The sequence below is a fragment of the Zalophus californianus genome, chromosome 8 (genome assembly GCF_009762305.2).
Source record: "Zalophus californianus isolate mZalCal1 chromosome 8, mZalCal1.pri.v2, whole genome shotgun sequence".
Taxonomy (NCBI): Eukaryota; Metazoa; Chordata; class Mammalia; order Carnivora; family Otariidae; genus Zalophus; species Zalophus californianus.
Genome location: NC_045602.1, coordinates 69,902,744 through 69,922,258, shown reverse-complemented (window position 1 = coordinate 69,922,258; position 19,515 = coordinate 69,902,744). Strand labels below are relative to the sequence as shown.

The following is a 19,515-nucleotide window of genomic DNA, read 5'->3' as shown; positions in this document are numbered from 1 at the left end:
CGAAACTAGCATCATTAATAATTCCCATGATGGACAACATGAAAGAAAATAGATTTTTTTCTATTTAAATGTTTGATGATGAAATTAGGACATAATCTACATCAAGAACTCTTGGGGGGCACCTGGATGGCTCAGTCGTTAAGCATCTGCCTTCGGCTTGGGTCATGATCCCAGGGTCCTGGGATCGAGCCCCGCATCGGGCACCCTGCTTGGCAGGAAGCCTGCTTCTCCCTCTCCCACTCCTCCTGCTTGTGTTCCCTCTCTCTCTATGTCTCTCTCTGTCAAATAAATAAATAAAATCTTTAAAAAAAAGAACTCTTGGGAAAATTTATGGATGTCATTTTACCCAGAATATCTAAATTACAAATAAATTGTAAATGCGTCCATAAATTCATAAATTATACACAGAGACACAAACCTTTGTCTATACCATTTAGTTTAGTCTGAAAAGACGAGTTATAAATGTATTTTAAAAAATTATCTCTCCTCAAATAACTCTTTAAGGGTAAAATAAAACACAAAATAAAATAAGGGAATTCAAGCCACAGACTAAATATAAAGAACTCTGTAATTTGGTTTGGACTAAGCTTCTGGTTTTGATTATAACTAATACAGAAATTTTTATTTGATCATTTTATAGATTGCTAAAACACTTTTTGCACTTCCTTTTTAGTAGTCTACTGGGGAGTATAACAAACATATACTGCTGACTTAATGTGAAACTACATATAAAGGTGTTTACCCAAACACTTTCATGAATGGCTAGATGAAGAAAGAACACAGAAATTAGAAGAATGAAAGGGAGAGAGGTGGTGTGAAAATATAGAAATTTACTTCATATACTTATACATATATTGTGAAATTTTTGTCTAATGTGTTCATTTGGAAGGCAAAAAAAGAAAAAAAGGTGGTTTAAAAAAAGCTCTGGAAAATTCTGAGCCCAAATGTTTAAATTTTTGCTATAATACCCTAGCTTCTATTTAAATAAATGTTTCTAATTTTTTAAAAAAGAAAATCTTTATTTTGGCACACAATTATACACAGAATAAATTAGACAAAAATCTCATAAGATTTGAGATGCAAACAAAAAAAGAATTATGAATATGATTTTGAAGGCCCAAGGGAAGTTAAATGCTGCTTGGAAACAATTTAGATTATTAAAGTCCATGTTCTATCAATAGTCACTTGGGTGGTTGGGTAGGAGTGTTTGTGTGAAACAGACAATATGTCCATCTAAGAAACAGTAAGCCCACTGAACAGTCAGTCATAAGACACTTGCTCATATTCTGCCAGGCAAGTTTTAAATATCCCTTAAGAACACAATTTTTTGGTTGTTGTTGTTGGGTTTTTTTTTTTTCTTTTTTTAGTTTTGTTTTGTTTTGTCTCTAGCTACATTGTTCTTTGGGAAACCTAAGGTCTAAAATATCCAAAGAAACACATGAGGGTTATTATCTGAATCATCAACTCATAAGTACAGGTTCCTCAAATATGTACATCACTGGCCTTGTATATTTATGTGTTTTTCCTCAAGAAAAAAATTAGTCAGTTGAACTTCAAAACATATTCAGGACATGCTAAAACTGGGATGAGGACTTGGTAGAAAACAGGGGCTTTAATGGGTACTTGTTATAGTTAGTGTTAATCATTTGTCAGAACATATTTTTCTTACAAAATTAATAAAATTATTTAATACTGAATGCTACTAGCCTCACTTTATCCAAATTTATATTTTTAGCATCCTAGAGAGATTTGACCAACTCCAGTTTTGCTAGATTGTTCTCCACCACTAAATAGAGTTCTGGTGTCGGGAAAGAGAATTCCTGAGTCTCTCCTCTAATTCATCCAGTAGAGCACTACTATCTACTTTTATTTATTGATTTATTGATTTATTTATTTATTTATTTATATTTATTTATTTTAGATTACCAAGGTCTATATAAAAGCTAAGCACTTAACCATTTTCAGAGAATATCAGTTGCAGATACATAGTAGGCTACTGAATACTATTTTAGTGAGAAAGCTAAGAGAATTTGTAAATTCTCAGAATAGTTAAAAGTTTCAGAAATATTCTCCTGTTCTAAAAATAATGAATAACAAATTCTGTGGTACAATTGTAAGAAAAGGGTAGAAGTTTGAAATAAAAGAAGCTTTTCGAAAATGTCTCAAAGCATTTGGATGGGCTTTTAATATCTAGGAGTTAAAATGATCAGAATTCTGTCCAGAGGTATACTTTCACGCTTGCAATTACATTTCTTTATCATACAGGCATATCTCAGAGATATTGTGGATTTGGTTCCAGACCACAAAAATAAAGCAAACATGACAATAAAGCAAGTCAAATGAATTATTTTGGTTTCCCAGTGCATACAAAAATTACATTTTCAAAAAGTTATGTTTATACTATACTGTCATCTATTAAGTATATAATAGCATTATGCCTAAAAAACCCAATGTATATACTTTAATATAAAAAGATTGCTAAAAAGTGCTAACCATCATCTGAGATTTCATTAAGTTGAGACCTTTTTGGTGGTGGGGAGTCTTGGCTCAATGTTGACGGCTGCTGACTAATCACTGTGGTGGATGATGAACTTTGGGAAGGCTGTGGCAATTTCTTAAAATGAGACATTAATGTTTAACAAATGACTCTTCCTTTCGTGATAAAGATTTCTTTGTAGCATGTGATGTTGTTTGATAGCATTTTACCCACAGTAGAACTTCTCTCAAAATTGGAGATAATCCTCTCAAACCCTGCCACTGCTTTTTTAACTAAGTTTATTTAATATTCTAAATCCTTTGTTGTTTTTCAGCAATCTTAACATCATCTTCACCAGGGGTAGAATCCATCTCAAGAAAATACTTTCTTTGCTCATCCGTAAGAAGCAACTTCTCATCCATTAAATTTTGATCATGGGATTGCAGCAATTCAGTCCCATTTAAAGCTCTGCTTCTAAGTCTAGTTCTCTTGCTATTTCTACCACATTTGGAGTTAGCTTCCTCCACTGAAGTCTTAAATCCCTCAGAGTCATCCATGATAGCTGGAAACACCTTTTACAAACTCTGGTCAATGTTGATATTCTGACCTCTTCTCATGAATCACAAACATTCTTAACTGACATCTAGAATGGTGTATTCTTTCTAGAAGTTTTTCAATTCACTTTACCCAGATCTATCAGAAGAATCACTATCTCTGGCAGCTATAGCCTTATGAAATGTATTTCTTAAATAATAAGACCTGAAAATCAAAATTACTCCTTAATCCCTGGGCTGCAGAATGAAATGTTGTGTTAGCAGGCATGAAAATGACACTAATCTTATTGCACATCTCCATCAGAGCTCAGGGAGAAGTAATACTTTGAAAATGATCTTTTTCTGAATAGCAGGTCTCAACAATGGGCTTAAAATATTCAGTGAACTATGTTGTAAACAGATGTGCTGTCATCCAGACTTTGTTCCATTTATACAGCACAGACGGTAGATATAGTATAATTCTTAAGTGTCCTAGGATTTTCAAAATGGACAACAATCACTGGCTTCAACTTAAAGTCACCAGCCCCTAAGTGAATCAGCATGTCTTTGAAGCTTTTAGCCAAGCATTAACTTCTCTCTCACTTATCAAAGTCCTGGATGGCATCTTCTTCCAATTGAAGACTGTTCTCTACATGGAAAATCTGTTGTTTAGTGCAGCCACCTTCATTCATTATCTTAGCTACATCTTCTAGATAACTTGCTGCAGCTTCTACATCAGCACTCGTGGCTTCACTTTACATATTTATTTTAAGAAGATGACTGCTTTTGCTAAGCCTCATGAACCAATCTCAGCTAGCTTCCAACTTTTCTTCTGCAGCTTCCCTGCCTGTCTCAGCCCTCGTAGAATTGAAGAGTCAAGGCCTTGCTCTGGAATGCTATGACTGGTTTGATCTACACAGACCACTAAAACCTTCTCCATTGCAGCCTTAAAGTTGTTTTTCTTTCTTACCATTGGTGTGTTCACTGGTATAGCACTTTTAATTTCCTTTAAGAACTCTTCCTTTGCATTCACAACTTGGTTAACTGCTTGGTACAAGAAGCCTACTTTTCAGCCTATCCCAGCTTTCCATATGCTTTCCTCACTAAGCTTAATAATTTTTAGTTTTTGATTTAAAGTAAGAGACATGTGACTCTTCCTTTTACTCGAATGCTTAGAGGCTATAGTAGTTTTGTTAATTCACCTAATTTCAATATTTCTTTGTCTCCTGGAATAGGGAGGCCCAAGGAGAGGGAGAGAGATGGGGGAATGACTGGTCAGTGGAGCACTCAGAACACACACAACATTTACAGATAATTTCACTGTCTTCTAGGGGAGCAATTAATTACAACAGTAACATCAAAGATCACTGGTTGCAGATCAGCATAACAAATGTAATAATGAAAAATTTGAAGCATTGTGAAAATTAGTGAAATGTGACATGGAGACATGAAGTGAGCAAATGCTGTTGGAAAAATGATGCCGACACTTGCCTGACATGGAGTTGCCATAAACCTTCAACGTGAAAAATATGCAATGTCTGTGAGGCATAATAAAGCAAAACACGATAAAACAGGTATGCCTATAGTCAGTAACTATCATATATTTAATTTTGCTGTTGTGTATTATCCATTAAATTCATGCTAATGGTGAAAAGAAAGATGAGACTTAGTCACTAGTATGAAGTGTTTGGGTGTTTAAGGAATAGACTCAAGGGGTTCAGTAGCAAATCATATGTTATAGTTGAAAATATAGTAAAAAATAGTTAAAAAAATACTTAACACTTTATTTTTCCTCTCCAAGAAAAACAAAACAGAAACATTCCCTTCCCCTTTTAAGGGAAAAAAATGTAGAAAAGACCCAGTGATATATAACCAGTGTTTTGTTCTGTTTTTTAATAAGTTATTTGGCCATTAAGTTTTCTATTGGTTGCCGCCATCCTTACTCTGGGAAATAATGGCATCTGTCATCCCAATTCCGCAAGACAAGAATGGTGGCAGAGGTGGCTGGGAAGAAAGAGAGAACGCTGAAAAATCTGTCAGAAAGCAGCCAGAAGAGCACTCAGAAAAGCACCTGTACTCCCCTCTATTTCTTTACTCCCTGCAACAGTCAAAACTGCCTCAACTCTTTCCTGAATTATGGAGCTTCCAGAAAAAACGGTATGAATATTACCCCCAGACATTAAAAAAAGACAGATAAAACCTTTAGAAAATGTGAAAGAGAAAGAGGAGGGATGATCAAGCTATACACCGAATATATGGACTGAAAGGAAAGACAAGTTTATGAGATTTGGTCAGAAGAAGCTGAAATTCAGGATTTCCTCTGATTTCATTTTGGCCGAGGTCACACAGCACATTCAGTACTGAGAAGAAAGAACAGCCCAGGGCTCTCAGGACATTATGAATGGTAACAAAAGCTGTGGATGTGGGAGAGTTCAGAACAGAAGGAATACAAATGGGGCCGGTGGAGACTGTAAAATTAACCAAGTAACTGGGCGAGTTAAAACCAACCACACAATTGTCACTTCCTTTCTCCCTCCCTCTCTTTCTCTCTCCCTCCCTGCACCTTCCCTTCCTCCTCCCTCTTTCTTTCTGCAGAAGATCTTGAAGCAGAATAACTGCAATCCATTATTACCTTCAGGAAAAAAAAAAAAAACAAGTATAATGTTCCTTGCATTTTATTCCAAATTCTGTTTTGAGAACAGCAGATTCCTAATTGCCCTAACAATGTACTCTCAATAATCACACAAATTCAGGATAACACAGGTACTCTATTTTAATTCTGTGGCTTAAGGCTAATTTGTGCTAATGATAATTAGCACACAAATCACTACGTACATACTAGCTCTGATTAAGAAATGGCTTCTCTTGACCTGACAAATTTAATAACTACCTGTTTTAAGAGTTTGCTTTCCTGTTTTAATCTTTTTATGACTGTCACTCACAACATGGAAACACATAATTGTTTGGAAATATCAGATTATAACATATCTAATTGGCATTTATTTATTACAATCAGATACTGTAGCCTAAACAGTAAAGTCTAATCTTGGCACAGCATCCAAGATTTTCATTATATGTAGCCACAACTTGATCATTTTTCACTCTTTCAATAAAAAAAGAATCACTCTGGAAATGTGGGGACTGATAAAGAATTTGAATGTGAACTATAAGTCTCCATAACGACTCTTTAATATATTTAAAATCCCACCAAGATTTCAAATTGGCTCATACCAGACGTGCCTTCTCTCAGGAAGTCTTTTGAATTGCTCCTCAGTGCAGTGCACAGAAGTGTGCACTGATCTCTTCAGAACATCCAAAACATTCTATTCCTGTGGTTTTTTTATGCGCATTTGCATGGGATTATGTTTAGTTACTTAAAGATAATAACCATGTTCTCCTTTCTTCAGTGATCTCACTCTACCTGTAACTGACCTCTACACACACAGCAAATGCTCAATAAACATTCCTTATATTTAGGCAAATTATAAGTCAATTGAATTCCATCAAAACAAATGAAAAATAATTTCTGACAATAGCTTCCTTTCCAATTTTTTTTTAGCCTCAAATTCAAAATAAGAAAAGACTTTGATGCAACTTGTATGTTCTTTTCAGAAATAAATATATACAATTTTAACATTCAAATATATCGATATAATTGCTATATGCATTTGAATTAAGAACAGGATAATTTATATAATATAGTAGAAAACCTTACAGGTACAACTTTTCCCTTAAATATAGGATAAGACTTTGGTTTTATCATTAATTTACATTTTTATATTACATTTTAAGCAAACTTTGGGAAATATAAATACCATGAAAAACTATAAATACTTAATAAATTTTATAAAACATTCATAAGCATAACAACTGCATATAATTTATAATATACACTTAGTAAAATACAGCATTTAGGATATCATGCCAGGTTATTCCTTCTTGTACAGTTTTTTTTTTAAGATTTTATTTATTTATTTGACAGAGAGAAAGCACAAGCAGGTGGAGTGGTAGGCAGAGGGAGAAGCAGGCATGGGGCTGGACCCCAGGACCCCGGGATCATGATCTGAGCCAAAGGCAGATGCTTAACCGACTGAGCCACCCAGGCGCTCCTCAGCTAAGCCTTTTCTATCAGCTGCTTTCTGATAATAAAAATCTAAATGTTTAATGTCTTGGGAATAAATCCAATTTGTAAGTATTTAAAATATCTTTATAATACTGCATAACTTTTTTACTTTTTGCTTTTACTATTTATTTTACTATTTATATGCTCATATTATAACCTTAAGATTTCACATTCATAGAGAGGCTGTTTATTTGTATCTCAAACACAAATGTATGCACTGGGCAGTGTTTGGAACTTGTAAATATAATGCTTCTTTATGTTTTGAGTTATCTAATTTTAAAGAATGCTTTTGCTGTCTGTTTTGCTTACTTAGAGAGATATACAGAGCAGCAATATTATATCATTAATTAGAATCCATTGAAAAGATGCACCATGTTCTCTAGCACCATGTTCCTTTTTTTTTTTTTTTAAGATTTTATTTATTTATTTGACAGAGAGAGACATAGCAAGAGAGGGAACACAAGCAGGGGGAATGGGAGAGGGAGAATCAGGCCTCCCGCTGAGCAGGGAGCCTAATGCAGGGCTCAATCCCAGGACCCTGGGATCATGACCTGAGCCAAAGGCAGATGCCCAACGACTGAGCCACCCAGGAGCCCCCAAAAGCACCATGTTCTTCACAGAACTTGGAAAGGACACTATCTTTGCCTTCTAGGAACCAAGCACTGAGTAAATATAATATAGAAGACTACTACTTATGTCACACATTGTAATTGTAAGATGAAATAAGAGATTGAAACAGGCTTTTTAAATTTAATGATAGCCATTGAATAAATTATTAATTTCAAAATTTAACTTAGATTATGAAAAATGTAGATTGTTAGTATGTTTTGTCAGACCATACTTGTCTTTTGCTACTCTTTAATGGTATTTAACATTCATCTGTATTTGAAAGTTGAGATCAAATATATCCGTCATTTTGTCAGCCTGTGTAAGTGGGACTGTGACTCCTGTATCAGAATTTCTGGTTCTTCCTAAAGCATTATGTTCAGGAATCTTTTTCCCCATTTATATTGAACACTTAAAACAACAACAACATGAACATAATTCAGCACTGGAAAATTCATTTAATTATCACCTTAGAGCTTGTAACAACTCCATTTTGAAACAAGATGTCTAAATACCATTTCCTTAGTGAGATGGAATGGTATTTGATTTCTGTTTTATTTTATTGTGCACAAAACACAAACTGCTAATAGATTTCTTTTCACTGTGATTACTGTCCTTAAACTTTACTTCAACATACGGAATATAATAAGAGAGTGGGTCTTCAAAGCTTGAACAAATTATTGCAAAATCTACATATTTTAAATCCAGTTTAGCAAAAACATAGCACATATGTATAGGGAGTCAATATTTTACTCCTTGGAGGCTTAGATTTCCCATTCTGGAAAAAGGGTATTCTATAGCCTCCTTGAGGTCATAACTTTCAGCCAGGGAGATAATCTGTCAGTAACTATTGATTATTTAGGGAAAATATTAGTGATTTATTGAAAGATCCATACTTCTATCTTACAAGAGTAAATGCAAAAGTAGGCCAAGTGAACCATGACATAATGACATGGAGAAAAGAGTATCTCCCATATTGTTGCTGTAGAGGCAGGAGAAATAGAAAAGTAGCTAGTTGAAATCAATACTAATTTTAGCCTTATTGATGAGATGCTTCATGTACCAGACTGACCATAAAGCACAGAACATCAGGTCAACTGTAAAGGCCACATATGTCTGCCCTTCCTTCACTTCCTAGTGGACATGAATGGAATTGACTGTGTTCATTCCTAAATATATGTATATATATTTATATATATATAATACCTGATTATGCAATTTCACAGAAGACTTTGAGACTCACTAACTTTGTGCCATTATACTGTTTGAAAGACTCCCAAATGCTTAAGAGAAAGAAGTTTCTATAAAAACTAGTCATTATTTGAAGTAATGGGTGCTTAAAACAGACTGCTGCTCTCATGAAATCACAGGCCAAGGTTAGAAAAACACTTTTTCTCTCTAACCTATCTTGCTAAACTAAGTATACTATTGGGGAAAAAATCCATTTTTAGCTCATGATGTTACAGTTTCTCCTGAACTGGGAATGCACCATATGCCCAGGTGTGGGTAAACTCTTGCCTTTACACAGGTACAGTTATATTTTTGAGGGATGGGCGGAGACCACTCAACATTGTCATCTGGTTCCTCATTAATTTATCACCCCCATCCATTCAATGAATATTCATCCATCAATGAACATTTTTTGTGTGACCACTATATAATGTCATACACTATTATAGAGACTGGGGGTACAAGACCATTCAATGTAGGCAAAATCTCTGCCCTTATAGAGCATGCAATCTTGCTGGATAAACAAATAAATAAATAGCTATTGAAGATAATGTCCCATAGGAATAACTATTCTTTTTTTAAAAGGAGAGAAAATAACAATGAGGTCTGCTGCTTCAGACTGGATGGAGGCATGACTTTTGAGCAGGGATTACAATGAAACATGGAAGCTTGTATTGCCAACATCTAAGGGCAGAATACGCAGAAAGAATATCAGGTGAAAAGGACCAAACATGACATTGATTAGCATGTTCACTAGACGAAGTCTTGAAAATGGAAATATAATACTGAGAATAATTTTTGATACAAATTGTGTTGCTTTTTATAGCAAGCTGTTTTTTTTTCTTAGCTATCAGGAGTTGAGAGATCAATATCTCCTAAGGTTATAGGATCAATATTTCCTAAGGTTGGATAATATCAGGTTATTTGCATTATGTGTCACAACTCATCAATCCTTCACAACTTACGATGTTTTGCCCATTCAAAAAAAGAATATACATTGGTACAAACTTTACTTGATGGCCTTACAAAGGCCCCAGTGCTTGTAGTTAACCAGAGAAAAAGTCACCTAATCAGTCTGAACTTCACATAGCACATCAGCTTGATAGGTGTAGTTATTTGATCTTTCAAAATTATTTTGACAGAAAATTCTTAAACCATTCAGAAAAATCTACAAACTTTAAAGATCTACTGGGTCTAAGATATCACCGCAAATTATATAAACATTTCATATTTAAACATACATGGCAGGGCACCTGGGTGGCTCAGTGGGTTAAGTGTCTGACTTCGACTCAGGTCATGATCTCAGGGTCCTGGGATCAAGCCCTGGGTCGGGCCCCCTGCTCAGCGGGGAGCCTGCTTCTCCCTCTCCCTCTTTTGCTCCCCCTGCTTGTGCTCTCTCTTCTTCTCTTTCCAAGTAAATAAAAATCTTTAAAAAATAAACATATGTGGCATATTGTGCACATAAACATATTTACTCATAAACATATGCATGTGAAGTGATTACATACTGGAGTTGCCATGAAGGTGTTCTAGTTGCTGTATGTCACTCAGTAGTCCTTTCAACAACACAATAGTCAGCTGAGAGGAATAGAGTTGGGTGACAACCCCCAACAATGATCACTTTCAGGTTCTGCTGAGATCCTGCTCTCCCGGGCAACCCCTAACCAATGACTAAGCATGGTGGTGAGGTGGGGAGGCCAAGGAAAGGCAGTGGGGTATTGGGGCCTGGTCAGGACCTCTAAGGAGCAATCTTTGCTCCAGAGCTTTCCACAGTTGGCTGAGAGATGATCAGATCCGTACCGTAGTTTGAGGCTTGCCTCTGTGACCCATCTTGCTTCTTTCCTCTTCTGTCCTTCACAGCTGCTACCCTGAACAGCCTTCTGTACCTCTAACTACATCTGAGCATCTGTGCCCTCAAAGACCCAAGTGACACACATATACTTACATATAAGTGCCTATTAATTTAGAGATCAATGCATTATTGAAGCTCTCTTCATTTACTGATAGCTTGACTAATGCCAATAAAGACAGGAAAATATTTTGTAAATACATTCATTCCACTAGAATACTAAAAGAGCCTTTCCCATAACAAAATATTTGACATCTGTGTAGGATTTTTTAATGAAAATTTTAATATAGAAGGAAGATTCACTAGAAGAGTCTTCTGTAGGGTTTGATACAGGATTTGGTTTAGTTGTCTCATCTAAATTATTAAAAGACCAGAAGATGTCATAAGCTGTTCTTACACCTGAGATACTCTCATGTCATATAAATAAAATGTTAGTGGAGGACAAGTCTTAACTATGTGTTTATTTTTATTGAACTGATAGCATTATCTTTAATTATGTAGGACAACATTTTAATTACAGTAACATATATATAAGTCAGACCATACATTCACAAATAGAGAGTGATTTTTGCACTTTAATTTATTAATGAGGATCTCCCTGGTGCTATATGCATCTTGCGGAATTTTCCAACACTTAATATATTAAAATGTTGACTCATTCTCAGAATTTTGACAAATGAAATCAGGGAGATTGTCAGTAATTGTTCATTACTTTCAGCAAAGAGAATTTAAATCAATTAGAAGAACAGTTCAAGATCTCATACTGATTACTCATGTGGAACTTCTTATTTTCCACAAGCTTTTCAGAGAAGCAGAAACACTTGATTAATATTTTCTGTACACACAGAAAGAGGTAGAATAATATGAGAAGCACTTTACTGTATAAATGTATTTTATAATGTCTAAGGCTCATTGAACATAAAAAATATTTACCACTGTTCATAAAGATTAATGTAAAAATTACTGCTAATATAATTGTGGAATCCCTATGTAGTTACATAACTTAGAAATTACCTCAACACTAAAAAACAAACTTACCAAAAGGATATTTTCTATTACTCAATTCACTAGAAGAAGATAACATTTGAAAAAAGTTGTTTTGCATTTTTAAATTAATTGAAAGAAAATGTGGCAATGGAAGTTTTGTTTAAAAAGATAATCATGTCATTAACATAACATAATAAAATAAAAAAATGCAAAAAAATTCATCATTCAAAAAAAATGATGATCACGTCAATATGATTCAAAATAGCAATGAGATACTTTTCTGACTAGGAAAGAAAAGTTTCCTGGCCTTTGGCCAATATTATATTCTTCCTAGACATTTGAAATGATACTGCTCTTATTCCTTCATGTTACTCCCCATCCCACACTTATATCACATGCAATCATTGTTCCCTTTTCAAAAAAGTAACATGACAGAGAAGATTAGCATGGCCTCTGCGCAAGGATGACATGCAAGTTCATGAAGCGTTCCACATTTAAAAAAAAAACAAAAAAGTAACATGAATAGCCAGTAAATAAAATATTTCAACTTTAAATAGGGTTTTCACCACAAATGAATTGACACAAGAGTAAATAACAAATAAGTCATCTACTTTTCCCTGCATAAAGTTTAACGGAAGCTTCTGTACATCCTGGACCACTCAGGAGTAGTTTATGGTACTGAATGAGAATACACCATATTTCAGCCTACATGACCTCAAATAGCCATTTTATGAGTGTTAAGGAATTCAATAAAAAGATGATTTAAAAGGACACCAGTAATAACATTTTCTAATTAATCTTCATTCTAATTGATTGGCAAATGCTTCCACAATCTTGGATTCTTTTCCCCATCAGAGAAAATGGCACTAAGTCATCATTTCATTGTAGAAAACTCACTTCATCACCCATCTGTTTTCTCTTCCTTAAAATAAAGAAGGTGGATTAGAGGCAATCTAATTAACTATGTTTTGGGGGTCAGACACCAAAATTAGTGGGTCAGGGTAGATTAAGACAAAAGACGGATGGCTTTAACAAGAAGTTTCATCTAGAGGTATGCAAATACAAAACCCATGTGACATGGTTCACAACCCTCCAAAGCTCCCAAAGTTGGGATTTTTGGACCAAGTTATCTCAAAACTCTCAGGCTCCCTCCAGTTCTAAGAAGCAATCTAGGAAATCACTGATACAGTGAAATAATAAGATATGAGAGAGAAAACACTGTAAGAGGAGATTAAAATAGAAAATGATTTCTTATTCCTTATGGACTCCTGTTATAGAGCTAGATATCAATGTTTGTATTCTTTTACCTTGTCCCTAATTCATTCAGATATTGCTTAATGCCATTTCTTCTGAGAAGAAAAGGTAGTAGGAGAAGACGACCAAAAATATCCCAGCTCATATCCTAAATACATTCACTGGGAACCTACTATGTACAAGGCATTTGTTATGGGCTCAGTGTGTCCCCTCGATTCGTATGTTGGAATGCTAACTCCTAATATGAGTAATAGGAGGTAGGGCCTTTGGGGAATAATTAAATCATGAATGGGATTAATGCCCTTGTAAGAGGAGACAAAAGAGCTTGCTCTCTTCAGTCTATTCTCCACAGTGACGATAAAATGAGAAGACTGACAACTACAAAGCAGGAAAAGGACCCTCACCAGAACGCAGTCTACCAGCACCTTGATCTTGGACTTCCTTGCATCCAGGACTGTGAGAAATAGATGGTTTACATATCCCAGTTTATAGTAATTGTTATAGCGGCCTGAACTACGACAGCACTGTTCCAGATATTTGGATAAGCAAGGAAACAACACTGTCAAAGATACCTATTCTTGTGTGGATTATATCCTGCAGAGAGGCAGGCGGCAATCATTAAATCTAGTGAAATGAGTAATACAGGATATATTAGAAAAAAAATTGCTATGAAGAAAAATAGGGAAAACATGAAAACATGTAAGGGTGGAAGGGACTGGTAGGGCAGGAAGTGAGGGGTGGAGGTTTGTACTATTTAATAGAGAGGTTCAGGGTAGCCCTCAGTGAGTTGGAGTCTGAGCAGAGATGAAAGAGATGAAAGGAGTCTGAGCAGAGATGAAAGGACCACACATGTGTCATGTGCCTGAGCAACAAGGGGAGGGAGGCCACTGTGAGGGAGGGAGAGAGGAGGACATCTGAGAGGCTGCCTGGAAATAAATAACATAATGCCCTGTGGCTGCAGTACGGACTTTCAGTCTAAGTACCAAAGAAATGGCGAGAAATGGCAGTGTTTTGAGCAGAGGAGGAGCATGGAACAAGTTTTCCTTTCCCTGATGAAATAGGGTACGTCGTTAAGAACAACAGCTTTGGAGCCAAGCAGCTCTACTGCTTATCAACTTGAATAATCAGTGCTGAATTCCTTAATGCCCTGTATCACCTATCAAATGAGCATAATAATACAAACACCACATAGGATGTGTTATGAAGATAAATGAGATAATGCAGCCAAAGAACTCTGTACTGCAACAGGCATATTATAACTGTTCAATAAATTATCTCTTACCTTGCTACTTCTTTTTTTAAATTTTAAATTTTATTGTGTTATGTTAATCACCATACATTACATCATTAGTTTTTGATGTATTGTTCCATGATTCGTGTAACACCCAGTGCTCCATTCAATACGTGCCCTCCTTAATCACCAGGCTAACACATTCCCCCACCCCTTCCCCTCTAGAACCCTCAGTTTGTTCTCAGAGTCCATAGTCTCTCATGGTTCGTCTCCCCCTTGTTACTTCTAATAAATGTTTTGTCCAAAAATGAGTACAGCTGATACCAGGATTATTCTAAAATTCCTTTCCAACATCTAACTTCAGACAGATGAATCAATCAACCAAACAATCTCAACTATGTGCAAAGGACTATTCTAGGTATCAAGGGGATATACAAACAGAACTTAAAATGGAGCTCTTAATAAGAATATGATTTAGATGGGGTGCCTGGATGGCTCAGTGGGTTAAGCGACTGCCTTCGGCTCGGGTCATGATCCTGGAGTACCGGGATCGAGTCCCATATTGGGCTCCCTGCTCGGCGGGGAGTCTGCTTCTCCCTCTGACCCTCTTCTCTTTCGTGCTCTCTGTCTCTCATTCTCTCTCTCTCAAATAAATAAAATCTTTAAAAAAAAAAAGAATATGATTTAGATGAAGAAATAAAACATACATACAAAAAAACCATGCTGATTGTATACTACTTGCCAATAACAAGAAATAAACTTGCTATAAATAAACACATGGATGAATCTTAAATTCATCATGCAAAAAAAAAAAAATTCATCATGCAGAGTAAAAGAAACCACACACAAAAAGCACATTTTTATAATGTGAAGATTAATCTATAGTGACAAAAGGCAGATAAAGTGGTTTCCTGGGTCCAGGGGAAGATACAGGACTAGACTACACACAGGGGTGCAAATAATCTTTTGGAAGTAATAGAAATGCCCTGTACTTTAAACACAGGGCTGCAAATAATCTTTTGGAAGAAAGAGAAATGCCCTGTACTTTAAACTTTTTAAAAAAACTTACATTATTGCATGTAACTTGTTCCTTCATAAAACTAATGCCAATAAAACCAAAATCAATTGCAATAATTGATTAAAATGGGTTGGACGATCAAGCAAGAATATACCTTTTACTAGTTTTGACTATACAATTTACTGGACAAGTTTGGATCAGATTTGAAAGGTCACACAGTAATTTCCAAATATTACTTGATTTGTACTAGGTCTAGAAATCTTGTTGAGCTTGAAGATAAAGTTCTCTTATTGGGTTGATTAGTTTTCGACTCATCCAGTCAATATTTTAGTAACTTTATGTCCATCTTATTTCTCTTCGGAGGATCCTCTCACTTGAAGCTTATTCTCTTTTCTTTTTTTATACATTGTCTCCTTTTCTTGGAAGTGGTCTTTATACAGATTTACAGCACTTTTTTTTTTTTTACTGTTTTCAATGTAACCCACAAAAATTTCAATTACAGTTTCATTTTTAAAATATAAGCAACTGTGAATACATTATATGTTAAAAAAAAAAGAAGAAGATAGTAGGAAGGGAAAAATGAAGGGGGGGAAGAACCATGAAAGACTATGGACTCTGAGAAAAAACTGAGGGTTCTGGAGGGGAGGGGCATTGGGGGATGGGTTGGCCTGGTGATGGGTATTAAGGAGGGCACATATTGAATGGAGCACTGGGTGTTGTATGCAAACAATGTATCATGGAACACTACATCAAAAACTAATGATGTAATGTATGGTGATTAACATAACAATAAAAAATTATAAAAAAACTAATGATGTATGGTGATTAACATAATAAAATTAAAAAAAATAAAAAAAATAAGCAACTGTGGCTTCTATCTAAAACCCTTTTCAAATGATATATGAGAGAAGAGTGTCTCATATGTCTAATTCTAAAAGGGCGGGACTTTTCAAATGATTTTTTAAGTAATCTCATATTATATTTGGGTTCCAAGAATTACAACACATTTTTATGAAATAGCATATAAAGCAGATGTCTATGTTACTAGAGTGTGAGACAAGAAATGGAAAGGGGCATTTTTTTAAAACATTTTTATTTATTTATTTTTTAAAGATTTTATGTATTTATTTGAGAGAGAGAGAATGAGAGATAGAGAGTACGAGAGGGAAGAGGGTCAGAGGGAGAAGCAGACTCCCTGCAGAGCAGGGAGCCTCATGCGGGACTCGATCCCGGGACTCCAGGATCATGACCTGAGCCGAAGGCAGTTGCTTAACCAACTGAGCCACCCAGGCGCCCAAAGGGGCATTTTTTTTTCCTATGATTCAATTTTGGTATAATGTTCTGTGGGATTATCAATTAATTGCATTAAAACCCAAATTCCCACTTATTTTTTATTTTCTTATAAAATTAATTGCTTACTATAAATAACACATTTATAAGCTATTCTTCAGAAATGAATGCTTTGAAAGCATATTTATAAATATAAAATATATTTTACATTGAAGAGAATATTAACAGTGAAATAGAGCTTAAAGTCTAAATTGCTTAGTTTTCATTTACAGGAGAGAAGAGGGTTGAATCTCTAGGAAAGCTTTCTGTTCAGCATATTAAATGCCTAAGGAGTCACACTGGATTTAAAATATAGCACCTATTTTGGAAAGCAAATTCAGGATTCTTGTAGACAGATTGAAATTACTTCCTAATATAGATGATTCAAAGAAATACCTGTCAAATAGAGAGTTAAGACTTTTGAATGCAGACACAGTGTGAAAAATAAGATGATGTATTTTCTATTTCAGCAGAAACATAAATAATTAAAATTAATCTACACTCACAAAAATAAATGAACATATTCTGAAGCAATAGGTTGAATTTTAATCCTGATTTTTCACATCTATTTTTTTTTTAAGATTTTACTTATTTATTTATTTAAAAGAGATAGCATAAGTAGGCAGAGCGGCAGACAGAGGGAGAGGGAGAAGCAGGCTCTCCGCCAAGCAGGGAGCCGGATGCGGGGCTCGATCCCAGGGCCCGGGATCATGACCCAAGCCGAAGGCAGCCGCTTAACTGACTGAGCCACCCAGGCACCCCTTTCACATACTTCTGAACATACAAAATTCAAGCATCTGCAGCTAGTCTCCATATCAATAATCTGAATTAGCAGGGTTCCATTGTAATTTCTGAAGTTCTCAATGCTGAAATTTTCAATGCAAGCAACTGAAAATGTTTCTTAGATAAAACTGGTCCCAAGAGCCTACAACAGTAAATGCTTTTACAAAAATAACTATAGTAAATAAAGTTGGATGGGTCTTAAAAGGAAGGTCTTTTTTGTTTATTAAATTCCAGGGCTCCCTTTGCTTCATTTCAAGGCCCTGTTGTTTACTTCTCTCCCAGCCACGACTAGTAGATGTGGGTCCCCTTTCCCATGAGTTTATATTTCTATGCAAGGTTAGTCATGTAACAAGAATACCAAAGAAGAAAAGAAACAAAAACAACATACAGAGAGAAAAAAAAAAAAAAAAAACTTTGAAAAAGAAAAAAAAGGATAGAAATGAAATCAAAGTTCCCTTTGAAGAGAGGCTGAGCTTGTTTTTTTCTAATATTTTCCAGGATGTATTAAAGAAATCAGTGGAAAGGCTGGGGAAAAAAGGTGACAGGAGACCACACAAATCAGTTCTATGCTCTTGTTTACAGCATTTTTGCTTGACATAACCTCATGTAGGTGATGTTACAGAATTTTTGATATTTGGCAGAATTAAGTCAAATATATGAACTACAGTTTAAGAAGCATAAATGTCAGCTTTCTAAAGCCTTCTACATCAAAGCTATCAGCAATGGTTTTTGAACACCAACTACAGCAGTATATTAGGTGTCGTGGGAGATATAGAAGAGGTACTACGATATTAGGTACACAGAAGGTATTTTAAAAATATATAAAAACTAAAGGGATAGGTATGAAAGCTACCGGTAGGGAATTTGGGGGGTAAATAAAGCACCTAATCACAAAATAGAGAACCAGGCAATCTAGATTAACATGCATATTATTAAGGGAAGACTAAACTATACAAAAAAGAAATAACATGTCTCCAAGGCCACACAAGGAACTCAACCTTTCTGAACCTCAGTTTCCCCTTGAGGACAGGGACTAGCCTAAGGGACTATTGTCCACAATAAAAGAGTTGAACAATGCTGGATTTGTATATGCATGATGGATCCCTCACCATCCCTACACTGCATCACACGGCAACTTTTCAATAGGGGTGTTAATATCTGCGAACACGTCCTTTAAAGACAGCAGTTGTAAATGTTTATGTACAAACTTGGGATCAGCCTCCAGTGGAGGTTATCAGGTCTAACTTTTGCTTTGTTTTACAATAAATGTATTTGTCTCTATCAATCAATCAAACCCTAGGTTCAGAGAAACAAAATTTAGAAAAGGGATGACATTTTAATTGGGAAGGAGGGTATAAGTAAGAGCACACAACTGGAAATAAGCATGACTTACTCAAGACAAAATAAAGAGATCTACTTTCTGGGAATAAGGATTACAGATAAAGTTATCAAATAAATAGGGCTCTTAAAGAATACTAAAATGATGTGGAGGAGTCTAGAATTCATACAATTGACAATAGGAAACAACTACATTTCCGAGCAAGGACATTCCATGATACCACACAAGCCAGAAAGGATGAGACCTAAAAAAAGAGAAATCAGCTCAATCAGCTGGGAAGAAAAAATAATGTAAGAATGACTGATGTGGGCCACCTGGATTAGGCTGGGCTCACCCAAGGTAGAAAGGAACAGGTATTTCTCAAAAGAATCAAAAGGACTGGATGGACACTGAATCTCTCCTTTCAGGTCTCTTCACAAACAGCAGAGGACAAATGAGGGTCTCTTCAGACAAAAGAGGTATAAAAATTATACCTCCTTCTCTCATCTGTGCACTCCCATGTCCCAGTCACTGTTTTATTTTTCACCGTAAAATGTGTCACCATCTAACATACTATATATTTTTTCATCAATGCTTGTTTCCCAGCATTAAAATATAAATACCATGATTTTGTTCTGCTTATTTCCCAGAGGAAGGGGTTTCTTAATTTTGAGTTGAATGTGCTGAATAAATTAATATTCTATAAAGAAACAAAAATGGGGAAACATTAATTATGCTTTCTATGTTCCTTACCTGGAGTGCTGGTAAAAAATTAATA

The 19,515-nt window shown here is 35.3% G+C and overlaps 1 protein-coding gene and 1 non-coding gene across 2 annotated transcripts in view; one reads left to right on the top strand and one right to left on the bottom strand.

Moving 5' to 3' along the window:
- NRXN1 (neurexin 1) overlaps window positions 1–19,515 on the bottom strand; it is a 1,127,542-nt gene that overhangs the window by 978,193 nt on the left and 129,834 nt on the right.
- Window positions 12,200–12,302, top strand: LOC113938781. The gene has a single exon (XR_003524988.1). It is a non-coding gene; the product is annotated as a U6 spliceosomal RNA (small nuclear RNA).